At 47.2% G+C, this 25,500-nt stretch overlaps 1 long non-coding RNA gene and 7 other non-coding genes across 9 annotated transcripts; all 8 read left to right on the top strand.

Annotated features, from left to right (window-relative positions):
• The first annotated feature begins 10,344 nt into the window (after window positions 1–10,344).
• LOC9268040 (uncharacterized) lies at window positions 10,345–14,370 on the top strand. Of its 2 annotated transcripts, none has more exons than XR_010741581.1 (5): window positions 10,345–10,712; window positions 10,802–10,852; window positions 12,474–12,549; window positions 13,707–13,816; window positions 14,036–14,370. It is a non-coding gene; the product is annotated as an uncharacterized lncRNA (long non-coding RNA). The 2 variants fall into 2 exon arrangements; XR_010741580.1 differs by having other exon boundaries at window positions 14,007–14,370.
• On the top strand, window positions 11,400–11,475 carry LOC112939147 (small nucleolar RNA R66). The gene has a single exon (XR_003242689.1). It is a non-coding gene; the product is annotated as a small nucleolar RNA R66 (small nucleolar RNA).
• Window positions 11,596–11,683, top strand: LOC112939124 (small nucleolar RNA snoR118). Its single transcript, XR_003242666.1, has one exon. It is a non-coding gene; the product is annotated as a small nucleolar RNA snoR118 (small nucleolar RNA).
• Window positions 11,849–11,940, top strand: LOC112939172 (small nucleolar RNA snoR109). Its single transcript, XR_003242714.1, has one exon. It is a non-coding gene; the product is annotated as a small nucleolar RNA snoR109 (small nucleolar RNA).
• On the top strand, window positions 13,046–13,121 carry LOC112939146 (small nucleolar RNA R66). The gene has a single exon (XR_003242688.1). It is a non-coding gene; the product is annotated as a small nucleolar RNA R66 (small nucleolar RNA).
• Window positions 13,243–13,330, top strand: LOC112939123 (small nucleolar RNA snoR118). The gene has a single exon (XR_003242665.1). It is a non-coding gene; the product is annotated as a small nucleolar RNA snoR118 (small nucleolar RNA).
• On the top strand, window positions 13,496–13,583 carry LOC112939173 (small nucleolar RNA snoR109). The gene has a single exon (XR_003242715.1). It is a non-coding gene; the product is annotated as a small nucleolar RNA snoR109 (small nucleolar RNA).
• On the top strand, window positions 13,822–13,910 carry LOC112939125 (small nucleolar RNA snoR118). The gene has a single exon (XR_003242667.1). It is a non-coding gene; the product is annotated as a small nucleolar RNA snoR118 (small nucleolar RNA).
• Window positions 14,371–25,500: the final 11,130 nt, after the last annotated feature.

The following is a 25,500-nucleotide window of genomic DNA, read 5'->3' as shown; positions in this document are numbered from 1 at the left end:
AAATTTTATTGCTTTTCTTTTTATTTTAATTGATAAAATGAACTTTGTGACTTTAAAACTATTTCTCGAGCTCCGAAAATTCACGGAAAATTCCGGAGAGCACATTAGGGCACAAAGAATATTACAAAATATTCCCGGCCAATGATTTTTAAGGGAAAATTTTAATTCTCCCATTATTTCACTTGATTAAATTGATTTAACTTTTATTTAATTTCTAGAAAATGTATTATTAATGATTTTTAAACCCGAACGAAAATCGGGGCGTTACAAATCTACCCCCCTTACAGGAATCTCGTCCCGAGATTCTGGGATGGCTAGAAAGAAAGCCGGTGCTGGTCGGCGGTCTGACTGATCTGCACATCGAACTGCCACATTCTGCTTCAAACTGATTGATTGACTGGTTGATCAAACCTGCACGATTGAACTGGCTGGATTCGACCTTTCTGTTCCTTTGCTTTGCGAAAACTGGACCGACTGGTTCTGCATGAACTGACCTAGACTAGGACTGCGGATGCTCCTGAAACTTACTTATCTTGGACTGAACTGTTGAGGTTGGCAATTTTGGTAACCTGAGAACTCACCACGCTGGCTATAAGAGGATGAAAATGGAATCTGGCATTTGTAAATCATTTACCCTATGTCCACTTGGATTGGTCCCAACTCAAATGACAAGTAATTCTAGGAAAACCTACTTAACCTGTCTTTCGTCTGAACTGCAACCGTCCTCGATGCTACTTCTCTAAGCTGAATTGTTGACCTGGCCCCACGGGTGTACCTTCAAATCGAACCTGTTGACTTGAGATTGGGGTAACTTTGCTAGTGGCTCGCAACCGACTCCTTTAACTACTAACCACTTTGTTTCACCTCGTCGATCCTTCGACTGAAACGGCGACGAGGTAAGCCAAAGCTCATCTCAGAGACCTACCCCCCTTACAGTGGGTAGTCTTACTTTCGCCTGACTGAGAACCTTTGAACTGTTGTCCTTGAAAAATAACCAACATTTCTCGGATTTACAGATGCCCTGACTTTGAAGACTGAAACTTCATCGGTCCATCAAATTGAAGCAATGGCGATGCACTTTCATCCTGACAAGATTTGGAACTTAACCCTTAGTTGATGATAGGAAATTCCACATAAAGATGACTCTCATTTAGCTCATGGACACATTGACTCTTGACTAACTTTCCCATAAGTTCTAACTACTGGCATGACTGTCCTGCTTCTAGCTTGACTTCGGTGTCGAGTTGCATAGTTGATTCCTCAAAACTGAACTGACCGACTCTGCATTGGAACTGACACAACTTGAGGAGTTAGGGTGTCGTTAACAAAGCTCTTGATGTGATGACGCTGACGTCTTACCGTGGAACAACCCTCTAAGAGGTGCCCTGTCGTACATCTTCCATGGATAGTTGGACACTTTGCAAAAACTGCTCTTGGAAACCATAACCACAATAGGTAGCATATATTACTCCTGGGATTGGTGGTGGCTTAGCTGTGCTGATTTGCTGAGGACTTGGTGGCGTACTATCTGAGGTTGCGGGTGCTTCCTCTTTGAAAACAAACTGACTATCGCTCTGATCCTGATTCCGGCTTGCATCTGAGCTTGTACTTGTTGTTGGAGACATTGTCGTTGCATCTGCTGCTTTGGACTCTGCGGTTGCGGTATCAACATCTGACACATCCATCATTAGATCTTGGCTGGCCAGGATCTGACCAGAGCGAGGTGCTCCGACTCAGCTGGTAGCTTGTTGTCTTGAACTGATCCACTGACTCTGACTGCAACACACTACTGCTAGAGTTGCTTCCGCTACATTCGACCTTGCATCGAGCTTTGCATCTCCTGCATCAATACACCCATCTTCTGATCCTGGATACCAAATGTTGATCACGAGCAGGGGTTCTTCTGGCATCGGGAGTACCTGGTAGCTTTCGACTGATCCATTGATCTGTGACTTTCATACACCGTTGTTGTTGCTCTTCTCTCTGATACTGACCATCTGCTGCCAGAACGGAAAAGAGGTGGAAGAGAAGGGTTGCTAAAGATAAGGTACTAAACCACTTGCCTATTGATCTGTTGTGAGTAGATTTTTATGGTTTAAGTTGCTTAAGCAAACAACCTAGTATGGTCGCATCCCCACCAATGACGCAAACCATACCCCTACACACAAGCAAACAACACACGATCTAGAAGCTAACGAAACTACTCTTCTGGGACAGATTGGGTTTAGGTCAACTTCGGGAAAACTCTTCTTGATCTTCGCGGAACGACGACTCTGAACTGATCTCCTCGCTCCTTGCACGAAGCTTGAGGCTTGACTTGACTTGACTTCCGAACAGACATGAAGCTGACGGCTGGTCCTCTAGGTTTGACAACTAAAAGAATTGGAGAGACAGGGAGGAGAATTCTGAAAAACCGTTTCGCAAAGAAATGCCGAAGGGCGAGAGGAGACAATTTGCAAGTAGGGTTTTCAGAAAACTTGTCCTTAGGGTTTGACCATTTGGTTCAACCTACAGTCGAGTTGGCTCTGATACCACTTTGTCACGCCCAGAAATTTAGCCCAAATTTCCAGACTATTTTGTGTATTAAATCCCTGTGCAGGACCAGCCAGGGTACACAAAACGACAAGTAATAAACAGTTCCAAACGTAAATAAAGCGTAAAATACTTACAGAAGAGGCACTTAGTCCTCACACCGAAACAAAAGCAGCAGCAGCGGAAAAAGGCGATCCTAGCGGGGCTTCAGCTCCACTCCACAGGCAAAACTCAACTGGGGTCTGAGCCTTGGTCTTCTAACTTCATCTTCAGCTCAGAAGCACTACACTTCTGAAAAGGGGGAATAATAGCAAGACTGAGTACAACCACCGTACTCAGCAAGCCACACCAATGATGCAGACGTGCAAAGGAATACAAGGAGGGGTTTGTGGCTATTTGCATAAAGGCGGTTGGAAAACATTTTATTTAGCAAACAGTAAAACGGTTGGGTAATTAAAGTAAATTAGATCTCCACTGATCAACGCTACACCACGTTGAACAGGCCCAACCAACCCAACTATACTACAGTGCATTGGGTCGATTTATTAAGATGGGACTAATCACGGTGAATCTGGTCGATCGCCCATAACCGCGGGCACGGCTATTCGAATAGTTTTACTCTGGCCAGAGGTGCACAACTGTACCCACAAGACACAACCCACCGACATGTCACCGCGTCATCATGTGCCCATGATGCACACGTCACCATGTCGAGTGATTGTGACGAGACCCTTCGCATAACCCTTCCCTAACCATCCACACCACGCTAAGGTTTCACCCCCACCCCTCAAAAGGCAGTGGGCGGTCCCCTCTTGCGCCGCGGTGAATCCGGCAGCTGGACAACCGGACACCCCGGCCGACCCAACTCCATCACGCCCACCCTCGCCACCGGTGCCTAGGAAAGGGTCGAGCTATACTTCAGATCAAGCAATTACCCATTCCCGCTTGTGGTAAGCACTGTAAGTCTTCCAGGGTTTCCCGTGAACCGGTCCTTAATTGCCATGGGTGCGACTCGCAAAACCATGCACCCACAGCCCACCATTCAGTCGCATTTTAGTTGGATAATTATGACCATGTAACATGGCCAGATGTCTCGAGCACGCAGCTCAACAAGATACTAGAATGTCTAATACTGCAATTATCCCATCGACTGAGCTAGTGGTAATTAAGCATGGCTAAGCATAAAGTTCTAGCTAGGTCACATAAGTAACACAAGCTAGTCGATTTATCACCCAAGGTTGACAAAGGACAGATATCAAGTAAACATGGCACAAGCGAGCAGATAGGTAAACCCTGATCCCATGTAATTAGCAAAACATGCATATTTATTTGCAAACGGTAAAACATTTATAAATTAGGATCAACATGCTCAAGGGGAAATGTGCGACTTGCCTTGCTTCTTCACTTTGATCTTCCGAACTCTTTTCCTCGCGACCGCGGACTTCCGAAACGACGGAAACTACACGCTGGCACGCAAAACGAGGAAAAACTCTAATAAAAACCAAGGAAACAGTACATAAAAACTAAACAAACATGTAGAGCTCAATTTTAGATGAATTTTGCAAGTTGAATGGCTCAATTCGGAGTTCGAATGAATTAGATATGAATTTTAGAAGTTTTGAGCCATTTTAATGGATTTCTATAATTATTATCGAATTATTGCGCAATTATTATTTATTTTTACAAAGAAAATGGACCTCGCTGACGTCATCAAGGGGGAGGGGCGGCGCCGGCAAGCGGGCCCCACCGGTCAGCGGCACAAGGGCGCCGGTCCACCGTGGACCGGGACCACCGAGGCGGTCCACCGCCGGTCCACGGGAACCGACGGCCCGGATCGGCCCAAAGCCGATCGGACGGCCACGAGGCGGCGCGGCTGGGGCACGGGCACGGCACAGCCGGCCTGGTCGAGCGATAGCGCGCGGCGGCGTGCGGCCAGACGACCGCCGGCGACAGCGGCGCGTCGCGGCAGCGGGCACGGGGAGCGGCGGAGGAGGGAAAAAAGGGGAAGGGACGGTGGGGATTCTCACCGAGGACGGCGACGGCGAGACGACCACAGGGAGGCGGCTGGCGGCGGAAAGGATGGCGGCGACTGGCACGAGAGGCGGCGGGAACGGCGTTCCGGCGACACCCGACCATGGCGGAGACGCGGCCGAGGGCCGGCGGGGCCCTCGAGATGACGAAGCCGGAGGAGGTGGCGGCACAAGTCGGCGTCGACCGGAGAGGCGGCGCGACGCGGCTAGACTCGGCGGTGGCGGCGGAGAGAGATGGTGAACGCGGCGGCGGCGTTCCAGGGGCAGGGAGGGGAAACGGAGTAGGGGCCGGGGTGCGGCGAGGAACGGCGATGCCGATGGCGGTGGTAGCGCAGCGCGGCAGCGACGGGAGCGGTGGTGGCGCGCGACTGGAGGTGACGAGAGGCAGCTGTGGCTCGGGTGCACGGTGGATGTGGTGTTTCGGCGGAGTTTTGTGGAAACGGAGCGGTGGCCGGTGTGCGGCAAAGAGCGGCGGAGCCGACGGTGCAAGCGGCGCGGCGCGGCGGCGGCTACAGCGACGGCGGCGTGCAGCCGGAGCTCGCCGGAAAGCGGCAGAGCACGGGAGCAACGAGGGGAGAGCGGGAGAGAGCGCGGGGAGTGCGGGAAAGTTGGGGAAAAGGGAGAGGATGGCCGGGGGAGTGATTTTATAGGCTCGGGAGGGAGTGGCTCAGGCCGGGATGGGCGGCAACCGGCGTCGAAGTGGGAGGCGACGTGGAGCTCGTGGGGAGGTCAAACCGGCGCCGTTTTTTTGGGGGAAAGTGGGGGAGATGGTGGAGGACGTGGAGGGGATCGTGCCCACGTCGTTGGATGCGAGCCCGGGTGCGGGAGGGCGCCGTATTTTGCGGCGACGTGGACGGCAATGGCGGTTGGGGTTGGCCGGCGAGAGGTAGGAGGAGGAGCTGACGGGTGGGACCGCCGGTCCCACCTGTCGGCGAAGGGAGAGAAGGAGGGATGCAAAACAGACTTTTGCGAGCGGGCCAAGTGAGAGGGGAGCCGGCCCGAGAGAGGGGGGGGAAGGAGAGAGGGGCGAGCGGGCCAAGGAGAGGAGGAGGGGGATTGGGCCGGGCGGCCTAAAAACAAAGAGGAGGAAATTTTATTGCTTTTCTTTTTATTTTAATTGATAAAATGAACTTTGTGACTTTAAAACTATTTCTCGAGCTCCGAAAATTCACGGAAAATTCCGGAGAGCACATTAGGGCACAAAGAATATTACAAAATATTCCCGGCCAATGATTTTTAAGGGAAAATTTTAATTCTCCCATTATTTCACTTGATTAAATTGATTTAACTTTTATTTAATTTCTAGAAAATGTATTATTAATGATTTTTAAACCCGAACGAAAATCGGGGCGTTACATCAATGGGGGTTAATTTCCCCTATTTAATTTTGGAATCCCATGAGCGAATCACACGGATTTGAGGGAGGAAAGGAGTAGGGTTCGCACGGGAGAGAGAGAAGCCGGGCGGCGGCTGGAGGAAGAAGGCGACGGCGGCCTGGCGCGTGGGCCCCACGCGGGCGCGCGCTCAGCGCGCGTGCAACGCACGTGCGCGGGAGGGAGGGGCGGCTCGGGCAGGGGGGGGCTCGGCTAGGCCGGGACACGGCCCAGGAGGAGAGGAGGGGGAGGCGGCCTGGGCCGGGCAGGCCGGGAGGGGAGGGGGGGGAAAGAGGCAGCCCGGGAGAGAGAGGGAGGAGGAAGCTGGGCCGAGGGAAAGGGGAGCCCAAGAGAAGGAGGGAGAGAAGGAGAGGGAGAGAAAAAGAGGGAGGAGAGGGAAACTTTGGGCTGGGCTTGGCCCAAAGGAGGAAGAGGATTTATTTTTTTTTAGGTTTTCCTTTTTAGTAAACTTTGATAATTGTTTTTGTTGCTTAATAATTATTTCCGGTGCTCTGAAAATTCAAGTAAAATTTGAGGGCTCCTTTTTGACCAAGGAGAATTTAACAAAAATTCTCCGGGCCACATTCGAATTTTTCTTGTACGTATTTTAGTGTTTGACAATTTCTTTCCGAATTTTAATTAATTCTATTATTCCTTTTAGAAAATGATTTTTATTTCGGGATGAATTTATCAGGACGTGACAGAGATCGTGCTCCGGCGGTGTTTTGGGGAAACGGAGCGGAGGTTGAGGGGCGGGTGGCGCCGCGAATCTAGCGGCGCAAATGTCACTGTGCGAAGGCGACTAGAGCGATGGCGGCGCATGGCCGGAGATCGGCGACGAGCGGCGAGGGGACAATTTTTAAGCGTTGAAAGTTCGGGAAAAGAGTGGAAAACGAGAAAGGGAAGGAAGGGGATCCTTTTTATGGGCTCGGGAGGCGCTACTCGAGGCCGAGAGAAGTGGATTTGGAGGGAGAGGGAGGCAGCAACGTGGGTAAAGTAGAGTTGAATCGGCGTTGTTTCTTGCCGGGGAGTGGGGAGAAGGTGGAGGAGGTGGAGACAACCTGCGTCCGCGTCGTTGGAGACAAAGGCGGGCACTAGAAGTGCGCGAGAGAGGTGGTGACGAGCGGGGGAGTGGTAGTTGCTGCTCGGGCCGAAAGTAAGGGATGACCTTTACAGGTGCCCTGTCGGCAGCACAAGTGAGAGGACAAGGCTAAATGAACTTTGCGAGAAGGAAGAGGCAAGCTGGGCTAGAGTGGGATGGGAGGAGGATTTGATTTGGCTGGGAGGAGAAAGGAGGACGGGCCGTCCCGTGAGGGAGGGGAGGAGGACAACGGCCCAAGGGAAAAAGGAAAGATTTTGATTGTTTTTTAGTTTAATTAATATCTGAAATAATGTTTATATTATTAAAATTATTTAGTCAGTTCCGAAAACTTATGGAAAATTTCAGATGTAATTTAGGGCACGGATAATATTTAAAAAAATATTTCTAGCTATGGTTTTCAAAAGAAATTTTATTTCCCTCATTAATTTCACTTGATAAATTGCTTCAAATTTTAATATAAATTATAGAAATAAATTATTAAATGATTTTTCTGCGTTGCATCATCGAGACAACAATAATCAGCACCGTACTCGTGACCACGGTCGTGATCGACGAGACCGACAAAGTCACCAGGACGAAAGATACTCCCTTTCAAATGGATATTGAAGTGCTAGCTCATTCACGTGACGTCATGGGGTGAAAAGACGATTAGGCCATTCACAGTGCGCCACTAAATTTTGGTATTCTTCGCATGCCTTGTAGATAAAAAATGATATAAGCTACATGCTCTACAGTGCAGTTACTTATAATGTGGGTCCTACCGGTACCAACTTTTCACTTTTCATCTCCCCACCCACTCTCTCTCTCTCTCCTCTACTACTTTCCCCATCGGCAGAGACACAGAGCAAACGCTGCAGAGAGCGAGGCGCGCGGCGGCGCAACCGGAGCCGCCTCTCCTCTCTCCCCGTCAGCCCCGCGCTCCCCTCCTCCTCCTCGCCCCTCTCCCCTAGCGGCGACGTCGCCAGCGGTGGATCAAGAGCGGCGTGAGGCGCGAGCATCGGGACGGCCCGAGCAGCCCTAGTGGCGGCGGTGGATCGATGGCGGCGCGAGACGCGAGCGGCGACGGGACGGCCCGAGTGGCAACAACAACGCCGGGCAGCCCTTACGGCGACGGCGACGGCGCCGGCGGCGGATCAAGCTCGCCAGCTCCAAATCGTTTTCTTTTCTTTTTTGGTTTTGGGATTTGGGGTCTGTGCTATGGGCTCGGTTTTTGGATTTGTGAATATGTGATCTTGTGCAGCAGGGAGTTTGATTTTGTAGAGATGGCTTGATTTTGAGAAATTTGGGCATAGGGTTTGGAGTGCTTGGAGAGAGATGGAGGTGGCCATGAACAAGTTGTTAGTTATGGTGGTGGCCTTGCCGGCGCCCGTGGCTGCCGGAGTTTTCCCTCTCCCCACTTCCCTCCGGCGCCAGCGTAGATTGGGGAGACGAGGCCATGAAGCACGAGGCCACAGCCCCCACAACACAGCCGCGCCATTCTCCCTGTGCTTTCCAAGCCAGCACGATAAGGACGTTTACAGTGCATACATGTGGCATTGACGTACATGTATGCCTGTAAACGCCCTTACCGTGCCGGCTTGGAAAGGCGTGACGTGATATGCAGATGCGGTCCTCTTCCTCCTCCAAGGACCAAGTCCACATGCACCGTTCCACGCCACTCGAGGACGGGGCGGGGCGGGGGCGGGTTGGGCTGGAACGGCCCCGACCCTGACCCCCGAACTCTCCACCCGGCCCCAGCCCCGAGTGGACATGCAGGTGCAAATCAGTCCCCAGCCCGGCCCCTGCGGGGCCCCGAAACCGACCCGGCCCCCGCAGTGAGTAACAACTCAATCAAATCAGCACAAAATGAATACTTGAATAGCATCATAAAAATTTCAGCAAGAACACATATTGAAGTATTGATCTATCATTCCATCGTTGAAGCATTAAAGCACAAGCATGCATGACCTCCACAATTCCACAAATACTGACATTCAATAATCAATACACAAACAGCACTTCAGTACTTCACCATTCAGTCTAACACTCAGCCAGCCAAGCAAACACACCACACACACATGAGTTCAAGCAATCAAGCCTTCAAGGTTCAACAGTGCGTGAAGCTGTGAATCCCAGAGCCGGCTGCCGCGCTTGTCCGGCTGTCCCCTTGCCGGCCCCGCACCTGTCCCCTCGCGCTCGCGGCTCGCCACGGGCAGCCGGACGCCGCGCCTCTGCGCCGCACGACCGCACCCTCGCCGGCCGCCGCCGCCCTCGCCACTCGACCACGCAGCTGGAAAGGAGAGCCGGAGGGATAGCAGGAGGGACAGAGGGAGAGCAGGAGGGGAGAGGAGGGGAGGGGAGAGGGGCAGAGGGCGACCTGCAACGGCGAGATCCAGAAGTTCGCCGTGCACCCTGGCGTGCTGCCGTGCCGCCGCCTCTGCCTGGGTGCGTGATGCCGATGCGGACTAGAGGGGAGATGTTGAGATGGGGAGTTGGAAACTGGGGAGGCTAGGGTTTGTTTTTATCCCTCACTATTTTATTGGGTTGGTGGGTTGGGCCTTGTATGGGCTATATTTGAATGTTTAATATACACCCCCGGGTCCCGCGGGTGAACTTTCCCCCCGGCCCCTACCCGCAAAAATGCAGGGCCCGGCCCCGCCTCCCCCGCGGGTGAGAAATTGTACCTGCCCCCACCCCGTAGGGGCGGGTCCCGTCACGGGGAAATTGCCATCCCTGGTCCACTGAGCCATGCGCCCATGCAGCCACACACGGAGTGGTAGACTTGTAGTAGTAAAAAGCGAAATAGTGTAGTACGTCAGTTTAATATTCTTACGTGTAGGAGTACCTCGTTTTTAATTTTTTTTAAAAAAACATTATTTTTTTTAAAAACGCTTTTCTCTCATGAGGCAAGCAGGCCTGCAGGCGTGCGTGACGTGGCCGAGCCGTCGGTCGGTCCGGGTGCCGTGTCGTACGTGCATCTGCTCCACACGAAGCCGCGCGATGCACGTTCTCTCGGCCCACGGCCCACGGCCCACCAACACTATGAGCCGTTGGTTTTCACCCCTTTAATCACCCGATTCGAAACGGAAGGGGTGCGAGATTACCGGGGGATTAATTTCTTACTATCTTAATCACGAAGCATATTCCGTTTACCCCCGTCGAGGGTCTAACGGTGCCATGCACGGAGAGGGTCGCTAAGCCTGTATCCAGACGGAAGCCGAACGGCGTTACCTAGGTACGCGTTCCCATCAAGGCATCAACCCACCTCAGCCCTAAATCAGGTTGGAGGAGGTGGTATTTATAGTGAGTTACCCCTCTTCTTCCCCTCGTCGCCGCCATGGCCGCCTTCCTCGATCCAGAGCCGAGACAACCTAGCCATCTCCTCGATTCAATCGTGCTCTGCCCCGCACGGTTCCATGGCTGTTCTTCTTCATATGTGTTCGTCCAAGGATTTCCTGGCCGGCGCCGTTCGAGAGGGGAGTAGTCTCTGTCCGGGGCGGGCTGGCTTGATTTCTGCCGGCGGCGGTGGTTTTGGCTGTCTCCCGGCTCTCCTCCGGTAGAACAACGGCCGGCAAGCCGGCGATGATTAGTCAGCTGTTCTTCCCCCATCGCTTCCTCAGATCCAGACACGTCTCCTTCCTCGATTCAAACTCTCTCTGCCTATGTGTCGCTGCCGCGTCTTCCCAATCTAACCTGGTATTTTTTTTAGTTCTTTTTCTTTTTTGTTCTTCAGCATTTGCTTCCGTATATAAACAACGGTTGAAACTTTTTTTTTTGACGTGCAGGTGAACTGCATCTTCATAGAGTTTTTTTTTATCACATGGAATGGAGCAAGCGTACGTTTTTTTGTTCATACGTTTTTCTTGATTGTTTTCTTTATATTATTTAACATGCGAAAGTTTTTGTTCTCAGCTTTTCTCTACGCTCTCTTTTTCTTTGTTCTTTAGGTTTTTCTCTATTATTTTCTTTCTAGTATTCAACACTAGTGTAGTTAGGCTGCGCCCACGTAGTGGGACTCCGACTCCCACTGGCTAAACGAAAATGCTAACAAACAGTTCTATTTAGATGACTAAACTAGAAAGATGAAAGGATTAGAAGTATTTCGAACTAGTTTAATTTTTTCGCCGGGAATTAGTTATGACTAAACTAGAAAAATGAAAGGATTAGGAGTATTTCGAACTAGTCTAAACAGCCCCTTGATGACTCGATCCCTCAGATTTTCCTATACGGGGCTCGAATTTTCCAGAGGGGCTAGATCCCGGAGATCTTGAGTCGCTTCGCCTACTCATCCGTGAGGCGCAGCGAATAACACTCTCCAAGATTATCCCTTGATTGAGTTTCTTTTTTCCCTTCATTTTTACTTGGTTTCTTTGGTATAGGCTGACCCGTGATGGCATGAATCTTTGAGACCTGAGAATTTTCTTCCTTGATGAAAATCACAAGCATGATCCCTGAGGGCCTTAGACTGACTCTTCTTTTTTTTCCTTCATCTTAGATGACATTTATTTTTCATCCTTTCATGTGAGATCTTAGGCTGTGTTTGATTCTTTTAATCAAACATCTGTTTTGTTATGGTATTATGAATGATGAAATGCACTGGGCTCCGAGCAGTGAATTACGCTGCGTTTTGATGGATATGCATTTGCCTAGAAAGCATTGACTGACACTTTACCACCTACGAACAATATCAGCATCATCTATACCTAAGATCGGCATTGTTTATAGTATGGGGTAATTTTTTTCTTAGATTGAAACTGTGAACCACAGCTCCTTAAGGCTGCATTGTACCAAGATTAGGGTTCTACCTTTGCCCTCGTCTTGATTGCCATTACAGGCTGTAGCCAAATTAATTAACGTGGAAGTAAAACTGGTCGGGTTGCCAATTGATTCCATGGGCATTCCGCTTACCGAACTTCCCATATGTCCCTGAATATATCACCACCATATGTTGTTTTGACTGGTTTTGAGTTCTCAATCTACTGCTAGGTGGTAGTGCCATATGTTGTTTTAACTGATTTTGAGTTCTCAATCTACTGCGAGGGGTAGTGGAGGGGAATGGTTCATGTGTCTGCCATTCTTGGTACACCCTCGCGAACAGCAATATCCTGCCGCTTTCTTCCTCCGTTTAGGATTTGCAATGATCTGCTTTCAACTCCCTTCTGATCGTTTTATATCCTGCGAGGAAGATTGTGGCGGGTGGTTCATCATCCGGGCAACCTGATGTTAATGTCGCAGGTTGCGTCATTGATGTTTACATTTGTATCGCCCTACGTGAAACCATATAAACAGGTTGTAGAATGGCGCAAAGAACCTGACTCAGCAAAACATTCACCTTTATACTACTATAAAATATATTATAAGATCCCAGACGCATGCAACTTTACAAGTCCGTGCATAGAAATTTTGTAGGAACTTTTGTAGAGTTTGAATTGTTTGTAACAACAGATATTCCTGCAGGTTATTTGCTTTCATAGAACAGGATAAGGATGAAAATTTGTGAGATGTCCCACAGTTTCCACGTTCGTCTGACCAGGTACATTTCTGTTCTTAGTCAGTCCTTTTCCTGAATTTTATCTAGCGTTCATTTAAGTTTTATGTTTTGAATTCTTGTTTTCTGTCCACGCTTTGTTTGCACGACCTGCCTTTCGTACTCTTCACGTGACTCAAGGATTTTATCATACTGCACCAAAGCACCTTCGTTGAATGCTTTTGCGTTAATTCCACTGTGAGGGTTAGTCGGTCATGTGGCTCGAATGAACTTCTATTAGTCGTTTTTCCTTTTTGATTTGATATGTTATTGCTGCGCGTGTCTTTGGAAAATTCGTAAGCAACTCGAGCCCCTTGATGAGTCGATCCCTCAGATTTTCCTCTAGGGGCTCGAATTTTCCAGAGGGGCTAGATTCCAGAGATCTTGAGTCGCTTCGCCTACTCTCATCTGTGAGGCGCCGTGAATAACATTCTCTAAAATTATCCCTAGATTGAGTTTCTTTTTTCCCTTCATTTTTACGTGGTTTCTTTGGTATGGGCTGCCCCGTGATGGCATGAATCTTTGAGACCTGAGAATTTTCTTCCTTGATGAAAATCACAAGCATTATCCCTGAGGGCCTTAGACTCTACCTCTTCGTTTTTTTTCCTTTCATCTTAGATGGCATTTGTTTTTTATCCTTTCATTGAGATCTTAGGATGTTTTAATCTTTTAATCAAACATCTGTTTTGTTATGGTATTATGAATGATGAAATGCACTGGGCTCCGAGCAGTGATTTACACCGCGTTTTGATGGATATGCGTTTGCCTAGAAAGCATTGTCTGACACTTTACCACCTACGCACAATATCAGCACTATCTCTACCTAAGATTGGCATTGTTTATAGTATGGAGTAATTTTTTTCTTAGATTGGAACTGTGAACCACAGCTCCTCAAGGCTGCATTGTACCAAGATTAGGGTTCTACCTTTGCCCTTGTCTTGATTGCCATTATAGGCTGTAGCCAAATTAACATGGAAGTAAAACTGGTCGGGTTGCCAATTGATTCCATGGGCATTCCGCTTACCGAACTTCCCATATGTCCCTTAATATATATATCACCACCATATAACGGGCATACCTTGCACACATGTAATTTTTTTGATCATTTCATGGAGGGGGCTTGAATTGGAACAATTTGTTCATGAGTACTTTCTCTGTTGCAGCATTCAAGAAGGCATATGCTGGACATGTGGTTCCAATGACAGTCAAGGCTCAATGAATGGGCTAAGGTTAATGTTGGAAGCCATTAACCTTAGCAGTGAAGTATGCTAAGGTATTATGAATGATGAAATGCACTGGGCGCCGAGCAGTGAATTACGCCACGTTTTGATGGATATGCGTTTTGCCTAGAAAGCATTGTCTGACACAAGAATCAGCAGCACATGTTTAAGTTCAAAGTTGTACTTCTTTTACAACTAAAATGTGTAAATTCAAATTTGTAACCCAAACTGACCTGAAAGCAGGTTTTGTTTGGCATGTTCACATTTTGCAGGTCCACACCTACAAGATCTGGAGCATCTGTGGTCACTCAGAGATACATTAAGTTTTGGCTTTTGTATATGTTGGCAAGAAGGCTGCTGCTGGATGCAAGCATGCCCCTTTAACCTGACTGTATGGCACCATGCCAATATGTGCTATGTGCACTTATTTTGTATAGCTGTCTGTTGGGCTGTGTGTTATGGTGGCCAATATGTGATGTGCTCAATGGTGTCAAGTGTGGTATGGCTATGTGCTGGCTTTTGTATAGACCAAATTTAGTGGCTTTTGCTGTAGGGCTTTGTGGCAGTTCATCTTGGTGTGCAATGGAATTGATTTGTCCTTTTGATATGTGATTTGCCTTATGACATTTTTATTATACAAATCTCAATTGAAATTCTGTCAAAATTGTGTATGCATGCTGCCAAAATTTCTGCCAATTCTCTCTAAATTAGAGTGCTGCCAAATTTCCAGCTGCAATGCAACCAATCAATTATGCATTTCTGTCAAATTTATACTGAAATGATCACAAATTATACTCGGTCAAACAATGCAAATACAAATCAAGACATCACAATACCATCCCATAATTCATTCCTCCATGATTTTTTTCAGACATCCACATTACATTAAGCAGATTCGCATTACATATGTACCAAAATACTCTTTGCTTGCTTGCCTACTTGCTAATGACAACTACCAATATCAACAGCAAGCTTGCACAACTGTAAGGTACACTAACATTCGTCCCACTGCTGCAAATCCCTTCAATTCTAAGCCCTCAATCCCCATCGATGACATTGCTTCAACATTAAATGTCCATGTCCTGTCTGATGTTCCAGACCTACACGGCCATTGGCCAAAAATTGCGCATACTGATCTTCCCACAAAAAATCTGTAAGCATATGGTGTCTGCAAAATAAATTTTGATTGAATCAACAGACCGAACAACAAAAAATCGAATTCAACTGATTCTAAAGCATATACTCACATGCTCAAGATTAGGGCACTTTACAAACTTATTGTTTGGATTCATCGGGGTCCTCGACGTTCGCGCCTCCAACTGGGTCCCGCACAATGGACATTTGCCCAAGAGCAACTCAGTGGTGCAGCGAGGAACGATCGAAGAAGAAATAGAGCCATCCATCTTCGCCGCTTTTAGCGCTGCTTGCCCGTCGCAACCGCCAAAGCTGAGTAGGTCTTCGTCGCCACCATCGCTGAAGCCTCCTCCGCCACCGCTGCCGCTGACACAAGCTAGGGTTAAGGTTAGGGATTTTCGCTTCGGTAGTGTGGCAACGAAAGTGACTATCTCCGTTTCGACGACCGAACCGAGTTGGTATAGATGGCGACGCCCAAGGGCAATATGGGCATTTCGAAAAAATTGAGACAACTTTCAGCCGGAAAATGATAAAATAATGGGCCTGGTGTCCTATGGCAAATTTCACCGTTTTTGTAGTGTCTTGGGGTAGCGTCACGTTTTCATGGTGTCCCTCAGCTAATTACACGATTTTTGCCATATATCTAAATAAGTTTGGCAAATTTAGACAGTTACTGTGTTTTAGAATTCCTTATAATTAATTGGTTATGCCACCTTGATTTCTACATTTTTTTTGTTTCTCTAGTTTTGTATGTCAGATGGCACCACAATATAAGCGGTTATGTGCCACGTGCTAATCCTCATGTGATCTTTTGTACAAATTATATCGAAACACTACTGATTTCGTGAAGTTTACTTAAATAATGTCCATTGTTGTCTTTTAATCTATTCCTTCGGTCTAAAAAAACCAATCTAGTATTATATGTAATTTTTTCTAATACAATAAATATGGACGAGAGTATATCCAGATTCATTGTATTAGAAAATATCTCGTCTAATACTATATATTTTTTTAAAATTTTCACGGTTCAATTTGATGATGTACAAACTTAATGCTTATTTTGCAGTCTTACGAGGGGCTTTCATGTTGATCGGATGCTGCTGATCCTAGTCGGTTCAAGAGAACACAGTTATGTTTGTTACGTTTTAAAGATGTTTGTTTGAATTCTATGAATGTAATGATTTTATCAGATCATCGAATGTGATCAAAATCTGGTAAAACCTGGTCGATGTGAATAAAATCACCAATGAGTTATTAAGCGAATTACAAGCAGATTAAAATCTAAAATTATTTCTGTTCCCACCATGTTCAGTCATGTTGGTCTGTCTACAAAGTCTTTTTTCTAAAACCAATGGTTAAAGAAGAAACCAAAGTATAGTTACCTCTGTCTGTTAATTGTGGTATTGAATTTATAAAAGTTACAAGTAACCTTAAATAACTGGAAATGCCATACCAAAATGGAGAGCTCTTTTTTTTTTTTCTATCTGCATTGGTTCAAAACAAACCACAGCAGTGAACATTTATTCCACAAGTGGCAAAATTGTATAGCAGAGTAAAGTGATGAAATCATAAGTGAATGTCTATCACCTTCTGCAGTTCTTTTCGCTTAAGGTATTCAGTAATGCATTGTTTAGGAAGATGATTTAGTAGAAAAATATTTTGTAGCCATATACTGTTACACCTGTCTGCTCACCAGCTGCCACCTCTACTCTACTAAGTGGTTCAAGGATTCTCCATGCAGTGCTCTCCAGGCATCAACAGTTCTCTTAAAAACAAACTGAAAATCAGAGGTTCTCTCCAGCATTTCCACAGCAGCTCCATAAGAAAGAGCATGGCCCTCTCATCCTAAGAACAGACAGCTCCAGAAAAGACGTTAAACAAAGAACATTCAGCAGAGAATTAACCCACACAGATTTAACAATGAGAGAGTGACTGGTAAACGCAGTTATGATTCATAACATGTAACATATACTATGGTCACATATAGCCTTCATTTAAGCCGGAAATGATCAAATACACACTAACTGATTCTATTTAATACTCCTACATAGTGATCGATCAATACATATAGATAGATAAATACTCCTAAGGGCAGCCGAATCCTCCTCCCAAGGAAAGGTCAGTCAGTGTTGGGGGCCATGACATGATACCTATGTCTCGGAGTGTTTGTAAAACCAGATGAATAGTTCAGTATAATGTTGTAGCAGTTCTACTGAAGAAGATGAGGAACAATTATTATCTTCAGGCTGCTATCCAAATCACCCTGTGAACCACACCACAGGTATAACTTGGCCATCTTGGATTTAAATAAAATCAAAGCTATAAAAGAGACGAAAGATGTCAGCTATAGGTGATTAGCAATCTTGAAGACAATGCCATAGTAGAAGATAATTATATTTAATACTATAACCAATCTGTACCCCCAACAATTAGTTAAGACAACTATAGGTGATTAGCACTGTCAACACATAACTTTAACACTGATGATAAAGTTAAGTAAACAGATGTTATGAAAATTATCACACCATATAGTTGAAGTTTGTTCAGATGCTGTAGCATCCAACAAAAAAGTATTTCATTCACTCATTTATTTGACTGAATTATTCCATAAAATGGGAAGGTAAAAGTGTTGTCAAGGACATAAAAACATTGTTAAGTGTCAGTGCAAGCGAAGAAAAGCAGATGGACCAGCAGTTGCTGTAAGCAAATCCAATTGAAGGACACATTGGACAATCAAGAAAATTTTACACATCCCTACATGTCTATAATTAATACACACAAGGATCAGTCTAAGGTAGCCATTGCCATTACAATCCATCCATCTCACCTAAAAGCTCCCAAGAAACCAACAAATCAATCCATCTCACCTAACAGCGAACAATACCATCAGGCCAAACATGACAAAGCTAACCGATCTTTCAATCAATCAATCAACCATTCAGTATAGATAGGATGGATGGTTTAAACATGTAGTCAAGATAAAAACTAATTTCTTCTTTGTTGCCCCACTTGACAATTTAAATCAAAGATGAAACAACAAAAGAAAAAAAGACAGTTAATTGTATATCTTATGGAGCTGAAAATATGCTTTTTAGCCTTTTAGGTTCATACTTTACGTTGCTTGAAGCTCGACCTCCTTGGCAGCTCCAACAGTGTCCTGTCTAGAGCATGCCTCTCAATTATCAATTGGATTCAAAAGAGACAACATTTTATTTTGTCCATGAGAATAAACTTAAAAGACCAAAATTCTAAGATCTAGATTATTTTATCCAATTCTTTGCTCTTACTACATGCTTTTCTCCTCTTCTTTTTTTTTTTTTCAAAACTAGCCTGCCGTTGCTATTGTTTTTTTATAAAAAGGTGTCTTGTTCTAAGGAGAAACAAGACTAGACCTCACAATGCCCAGTTAATCAGGGAAAACTAGACTCTCAACACTAAACTTCACCAGCTACAAGCCTACAAGAAAGGATGGCACATGCTGCTCACCCCCAAGGCACTGCAACTCCGACTAGCAAACAGAAAGAAAAGAACAAGACATCCTACACACTAGCAACAACAGGATGTCATCATCAGAGAATTAACATTCACCAGCGAGTGGTCATGAACAGAAAACATACTTTAATATCAGTGCAACCAAGAAATACAGATGGACCAGCATGCAATGCATTTTGCTGAAAACCAGAGAGGTTCTCTCCAGCATTTCAGCAACAGCTCCATAAGAAAGAGCATGGCCCTCACATCCTAAGAACAGACAGCTTGGGAAAAGACGATAAACAAAGGAGAATTAAGTAACAATGAGAGAGTGAGTGACTGGTAAATGAAATTCATCATTCATAACATGTAACATATACTATGTCGCATATGCCTTCATTCATGGAGTAGCGCAGGTTTAACAGATACAAACTGATTAGATAATAAACATAAGTATTGTAACTGCAAGAGCTGATGAACTAGGTCACAGGGAGGCATTGCATAACATAAACTGGAAACGAACAGCAATTGATACTAGCTGGTAGATACTCCCTCATTCCCTAAATGTTTGATGCCGTTGACTTGTTAAAATATGTTTGACCGTTGATCTTATTCAAAAAATTTTGTGAAATATGTAAAACTATATGTATACATAACAGTATATTTAACAATGAATCAAATGATAGGAAAAAATAAAGTACTTAAATTTTTTGAATAAAACGAATGATTAAATATGTTTAAAAAAATCAACGGCGTCAAACATTTAGAGATGGAGGGAGTAGATAGATCGATCAAGCACATAGATAGATAGATAGATACTCCTAATCCTCCTCAAAATGCAAGGAATGTTGGACATGAGTAAGTGGGTCAAAGACGATGGAGGGCGGCCCAGTCGATGCCGACCCATTCTTCCCTGGCCTGAGCCACGACCTTTTCCGTCTCGGCGTGGGCGGCCTCGTCGAACGTCTGCAGGTAGCCGCCGGTCTCCTGGACCTCGCGGCGGACCTCGTCCTGGAACTCGTCGAACTCGAGATCCAGCTTGTCGAGGTAGGCGTGCAGCTCCTCACGCTGCCTGCGATGCTCCGGCGACAGGAACTCCGAGTCGTCCATCTCCTCCAGGTTCGGCGATGGCCCCTTCCTCCACGCCAGGATGAAACCGATAGTCGCCTGCGGCATCGGCAGCTTCACGCGACGAGGCCCGGCTACCGCCGCTGCCGCACAGCCGGTCGTCGTGCCCACCTCGGCGGCATCACCCGTGTGCTTGAACGCGGCCGCCATCGCATCCGCCGCCGCGATTCCACTTGGGAGATGTCGACGATGTAGGAGTTTTTTTTGTTTTTAGATTTTTTTTTTTAATATTTACAGAAATATTATAGCGCCGAAAAAATTTGCAAAACTAGACCCTGCCGCCCTTCGCAAGGGTGGCAAGCCGACGTGGCACACGGCTCCGTGTGCGTCTTGACGGCGCGCACGGGCCGCGGGGAGCCGAGGGCTTGCCGCCCTCTGCAAGGGCGGCAGCTTCCTCTCTGCACAACGGCTGGAAAGGACTCCTGTTTTTGGAAAACGTAACAGCGAAGTGTAGGAATGCGAGTCCCGAATATAAACAACAACATATTCAGTTTACAACCATATAGTACAAGAATGTAAAGAAAAATAAAGAGATGTCTGCTCTACTGGCCGTGACTCGCGCCGCGACCCCGCTTGGTCCTCCGGGCCTGTGCTCGCACGTGGTCCTGGGAGTACGTGAAGCGATCCGGTGGGACAGCACGGGTAGCGCGAGGGTCTGGGAGTGGGGTGGAGGGCGACTGCTCCTGCGTGTGCACCGGCGGTGCGCCTCCAAGCTGTGAGGGACCGATAATGTCCGGGAAGTCGAAGTCACTAATGTCGAAGTGCGTGGCGGAAGCCCACCCGTGCTCGGACGAAGTCCCGGTAGGACCCTGCCAAGACGTGCCGGGCGGCTGTGACGAAGTCCCGGCGTCCTGCCAGAACTGCGCAGACAGCGAGGCCGACACACCTGCCTGTGACGATGACCCCGCAGCCTGCCAGGAGTGGGCGCCCGGCGTCGTCCCAGGCTGAGCGAAGCCTACACATCGACGACGCGACACTTGTAAGCTTACACATAAATTGAGTATCAATTGATTGATGATGTACAAATAGACCTTGAATATACGTACCTCCGAAGGGAGGGGGTGTCGGCATAGGAACGTGCGCAGCTGGACGAGGAGCAGTCGGTCGGGGACGCACCTGTGGTGCTGCGTCTGCCTGAGCAACGTCGGCAGCACGACAGGTCAGCGCACGGAGAACCGAGCGCATCGAGTCCCGTATCCGCGTGTACGTCGACAGGTGCTCGTCTGCCCCCACCTCAATCCCCGCGCCTAACCGTTGGATCGCCGTTGTAGCATCAACGACGACCCTGTTGCACTCAACGGCCTGCACGGTTAATTACAACGTAAATATTCGAAGCCAAAAATCTCGCCACTCCATGTGTGATATATTGCTTGCTTGGAGAAGTATTGTGACACATATACTGCATCTTGGATGCCACACTCAGATGCCGCGGAAATGACATGGGTGCATGGCCTGTGGAGCAGCGTCGGCTTTCTACAGGAGCAGTGACATGTGCCGTCGTCTTTGAGAACGCACTCCTGCTTTACTCTCTTGCGGTAGATACCCCTGCCTGCCTTGTCTTGGCAGAGTACCTCAAACCTGTGTTGTTGGGTACCTTGCACTAGAGCTCGATGTTTCATGGCCTTTGCACGCCACTCCGCTAGTTTTTTCTCCATGAAAGTTCCAAATAAAATGTTGTTGTTCGGCATAGAGGGAAAAACTGCTTGGAACCGCTCCCTGAAATACTTGCATGTCCCATGTAAAATGAACTCCACTATACCAACTAGTGGGAGTCCACGGACACCGCGCATCACCCAGTTGTAAACTTCCGCCAAATTTGTTGTCATTATACCATATCTAGCACCACCTGTGTCATAAGTCTTAGCCCATTTCTCTTTTGGCTCATTCTCAATCCACTGAGAAAATTTTCGAATTTGCTCCCCAGTTCTTCTAACCAATGTTACACTGTCTGTTGGGAGAGCTCCGAGTGCTTGAGGAGGGTCAGGTACAGCGGCCGCTGGTCTTGTTGCACGCTGGTCACTACATTTGCCTGTCAACTCATCTAATCTCTTCCAAAGCTCATTGAATTTTTTCTCCTGGTTCTGATTGCATAGCCTCTTGAACATGTTCATCAACTCCTTGTTCTTAAATTGCTTGAAGAAATTAGCTCCCATATGACGCATGCACCACCTGCTTTGTACATCTTCCCACTGGCCAGGGTATCCTCTTTCCATAGTCCCAAACTTTAACTCTTCTATCGCTCGAAGCATACCGGCGTGCCTGTCATGTATTAGACACACATTGGGCCTCATACCAACAACTTCTGTCTTAACCAGATGGAGGAACCAGTACCAGCTGTCGGTGTTCTCGCTCTCGACAAAAGCAAATGCCAACGGCAATACCTGATTGTTCCCATCTACCCCAATTGCCGTTAGTATCTGGCCCCGATACTTCCCGGTCAAAAATGTGCCATCAATACAAAGAACTGGACGACAGTGCACGAATGCCATCTTGCATGCATGTAGAGCTAAGAACGCTCTTTGCAGCACAGTCTTGCCAGGATGTTCAATTGAGGGGAATGTCTTGAGTGCACAAGAGGTCCCAGGGTTTCTTTGTTGGATAACAGATAGCAGACGTGGCAAATTGTCATATGAGGCTTCATAAGTTCCAAATCTCATCTCTATTATTTTCTGTTTGGCCCTCCACGCCTTGGCATAGCTAATTGTATACTTGAAAGTCTGTTCGATATGTCGGATTATTGACTTCGGTTCATATGCCAGATTGTCCACGACATGCGCATACATCTCAGATGCAACAAATGCACATGTAATGTTCCTGTGGTATTTTTGAACACCAGGTAGATAACAAGTATGTTTCGTAACGACCGACACTGTCCAGTAGTCCTTCCATTTCCCCTTATAGGCGTGCACTCTCCACGGACACCCATCTTTTTCATTAACACACCTAACTTCATATTGTGTCCGGTTAGACTTGGCAACCCAAAACTCCCTATGAAGTGACACTGCATAATGCTTCACCGCCTCCTTCATGTCTTCTCCATTACCATACCTCGCTCCCTCGATAATCTCGTTTTCCTTGTACTCCCATCTCACATTTTCCCCTTCAGAGATGACCAAACCAGAAAAATCATCACTAGCCCATTCAGCTGGATTAATATTGTTCTCGTCATCATCTGACGAATCATCTTCCTCGACACGCTCGTTGTCACTATCCTCTTTTTCCATTTCGTCCACAATGGCACCCACAGTCTCCCCCTCGTCAGCCACTCCACCAGGTTGCATGCCTACTGGAGCTACTACTGGAGCTACTCCATCTTCCTCTGGTGCGTTGACCTGATCCACTTCAATCTCATTCACTTCTGCACTTGGCCCCTCACCATCATCCATGTTCATCTGTACACTTGGATCCTTCGGATGAACATACGGAACCATAGCTAGAGGCCACCCACGTTGCAATGCATTCTCCACATACCATCTCCACATCCCAGAGTTTTGAACCGGCATTAGTTCCCAATAAAAACCCTCTGTTGCCCGACTTACTACAACATAGATTGTAATGTCACTAGTCTGTGGATCAACTCCCAAGCCCCGCATCAACCATTTTTTTATAGAAGGTACACTCCTCTCGGCTGGCCTATCAATTCCCCTTGCTGTTACAATAAATTCTGACAGATCTACCCCAGTTGGCCCATAACGGACGTTTCCTTGACCATGGTATAGTTGAAATATAAGTTTACTGGACATATCTGCAAAGTTAATTACTAGGCCGTTATTTTACATAATAAACGACTACAGTGTAATATCTTCTTTGCAACGTACCTAAATTTTTATATATTCTATTGCAATGTTACTCAACAACATTTAAAACTACAAACCTAATAACTACAAATACTACAGATCTACTAAGTTACCTACATGGCTACATCTAACAATATATATTTATATAGTACCACAGGTAAAACTCTATTTCATACAATGCATTTATCATATATTTAGTCACGTATATAATCTACGAATATTACCTGAAATCGAAGTTTGAAACTGGCAGGGCTTCGCCTCTTCTTTTCTTCTCCTCCCCTTCTCCTTTTTTTTTTTTTTTTGATGTGGAGAGGTTAGGAGGGAATGGGCTCCTCAAAGGAGCCGGCTGGGCTTTATAGGCGGCCAGGCCTGCCGCCTTCTGTAAGGGCGGCAAGGGGGTCCTGCCGCCCTTTGCCAGGGCGGCAAGAGGGCAGGAGGGGGCAGGAGGACGGCCGTCCCGCGCCGTCCAGCGCGCCGTGTGCCACGTCGGCTTGCCGCCCTTGCGAAGGGCGGCAGGGTCTAGTTTTGCAAATTTTTTCGGCGCTATAATATTTCTGTAAATATTAAAAAAAAAAATCTAAAAATACAAAAAATTCACGATGTAGTGTGGTGCGGGTGGGTGATTGGGGATTGTGGAAGGAAGAGGATTTATAGGTTCGGACTCCCAACTCTCTCGGTCTCGGGATTAGTTTTTTTAGTCCGAAATCGGATTCGAGTCCAGCTCGGTCTCTCTCCCCGTCCTCCAAACTAATTTGGGCCAGGCCCATCCTGCCATGCATCCAGGAGGAGTAAGTTCACTTTAGATCCCTCACACGGAATCTCAAATTCGCCACTGAACCGAAATGTTAGGTATAGCACATCTTTCAACTCACAATACCGTGTCAACTTTGGTCCCTCAGGAGTATAGTGGTCGATTTTTTTTTGGCTGATGTGGCGAGTGGGATCCACGTACATGTCAGCGACCAACTATCCTCCCTCCTCTCCCTCTCCTGCATGCACCGGCCTCCGGGAATAGCATGTCACCGGTGTGGGAAGCCTCGTGGGACGCAGCCGGTGTGGAGGTGGAGGCAGCGAGGAAGAGGGGGGCGTGCTGGCAAAGAAGGGACCACGATGGGCTCTGGCGTGGCCAGGTCGTCAACCTGGCCCTCCCGCTGCGGGTGAGCCTCTTCTACCCCTATCCCTCTGGAGGCGAAGCCAGCGACGAAGGCGGAAAGACGAAGCAGCTGGCCATTGTGGTGTTCTCCATGGTGGCGGGTTCGTGTACCTATCCACGGCACCTCGTGCACCGACTGGCTTTGGCGAGCGATCCTGTTCCCGGACGCCAACCACACCCACGAGGCTGCCCACGCCGCATCCCTCGCCGGCATGAGGGCACCCATGAGGTTCCCTTCCGCTGCTCTCCCCGCGCACGTGGGTACAGCCAACCATGTGGGAGCCCCTCCTCACCAGCGGGCCCCTCTTTCTCGCCGCCTCTGCCTCTGCCCTGGCTACGTCCCGACGACGGCACGGGTGACATGTCGTTCCTGGTGCCAAGCCCGCGTGGGAGAGGGAAACGAGGGAGAATAGTTGGGCGCTCACATGTGGGGCTACGTCGGTTCTACAAGCCAAGTTGGACTAAACCGGGCTCTATATTGCCAAGGGACCAAATTCGACCCGGTATTGTGAGTTGCGGGATGAGTTATAACTGCTATTTTGGTTCAGGGACAAATTTCAGATTCAGTGATAAATTGAGAGACCTTAAGAAGTGAATTTATTCTCCAAAAGGAACACCCTCCTTTTCTTTTCTTTTGAAAAAAAGTCCATATTACCTTCTAAATGAAATCAACAAAGCAAAATTAGTTTAAAATTAGTTTAGGTTGGTACTCCGTAAGATATACCCAACCAAATAGTTAAGCAAAGGCTTGTAAGTATTCAGATTTAGTTTTAGATAATTCAGTATTCGCGTGAGCATATCGAGTATCATGCAATCAAACAATGCAGGTATTATCAAACAGTGCACCATTTTTAGAGAAAAGGTCACTAGGACCCTGCTTCTATTGAAAGCAAATATAGTTTGCTGGGGATTCCAGCTTACAAGTCAGCACTTCAGCCAAAAGAGGTCCACCAGCCAACACCTGCTGGAGACAAAATACCGACCGACAAAACACCCAAACAACATTAGAAGATGTGGACTAACATACCAACAACCAACTACACCCCTGAGAACC

The sequence above is a fragment of the Oryza sativa genome, chromosome 5, assembly GCF_034140825.1.
Source record: "Oryza sativa Japonica Group chromosome 5, ASM3414082v1".
Classification (NCBI taxonomy): Eukaryota; Viridiplantae; Streptophyta; class Magnoliopsida; order Poales; family Poaceae; genus Oryza; species Oryza sativa.
This window is presented reverse-complemented; position numbering and strand designations above follow the sequence as displayed.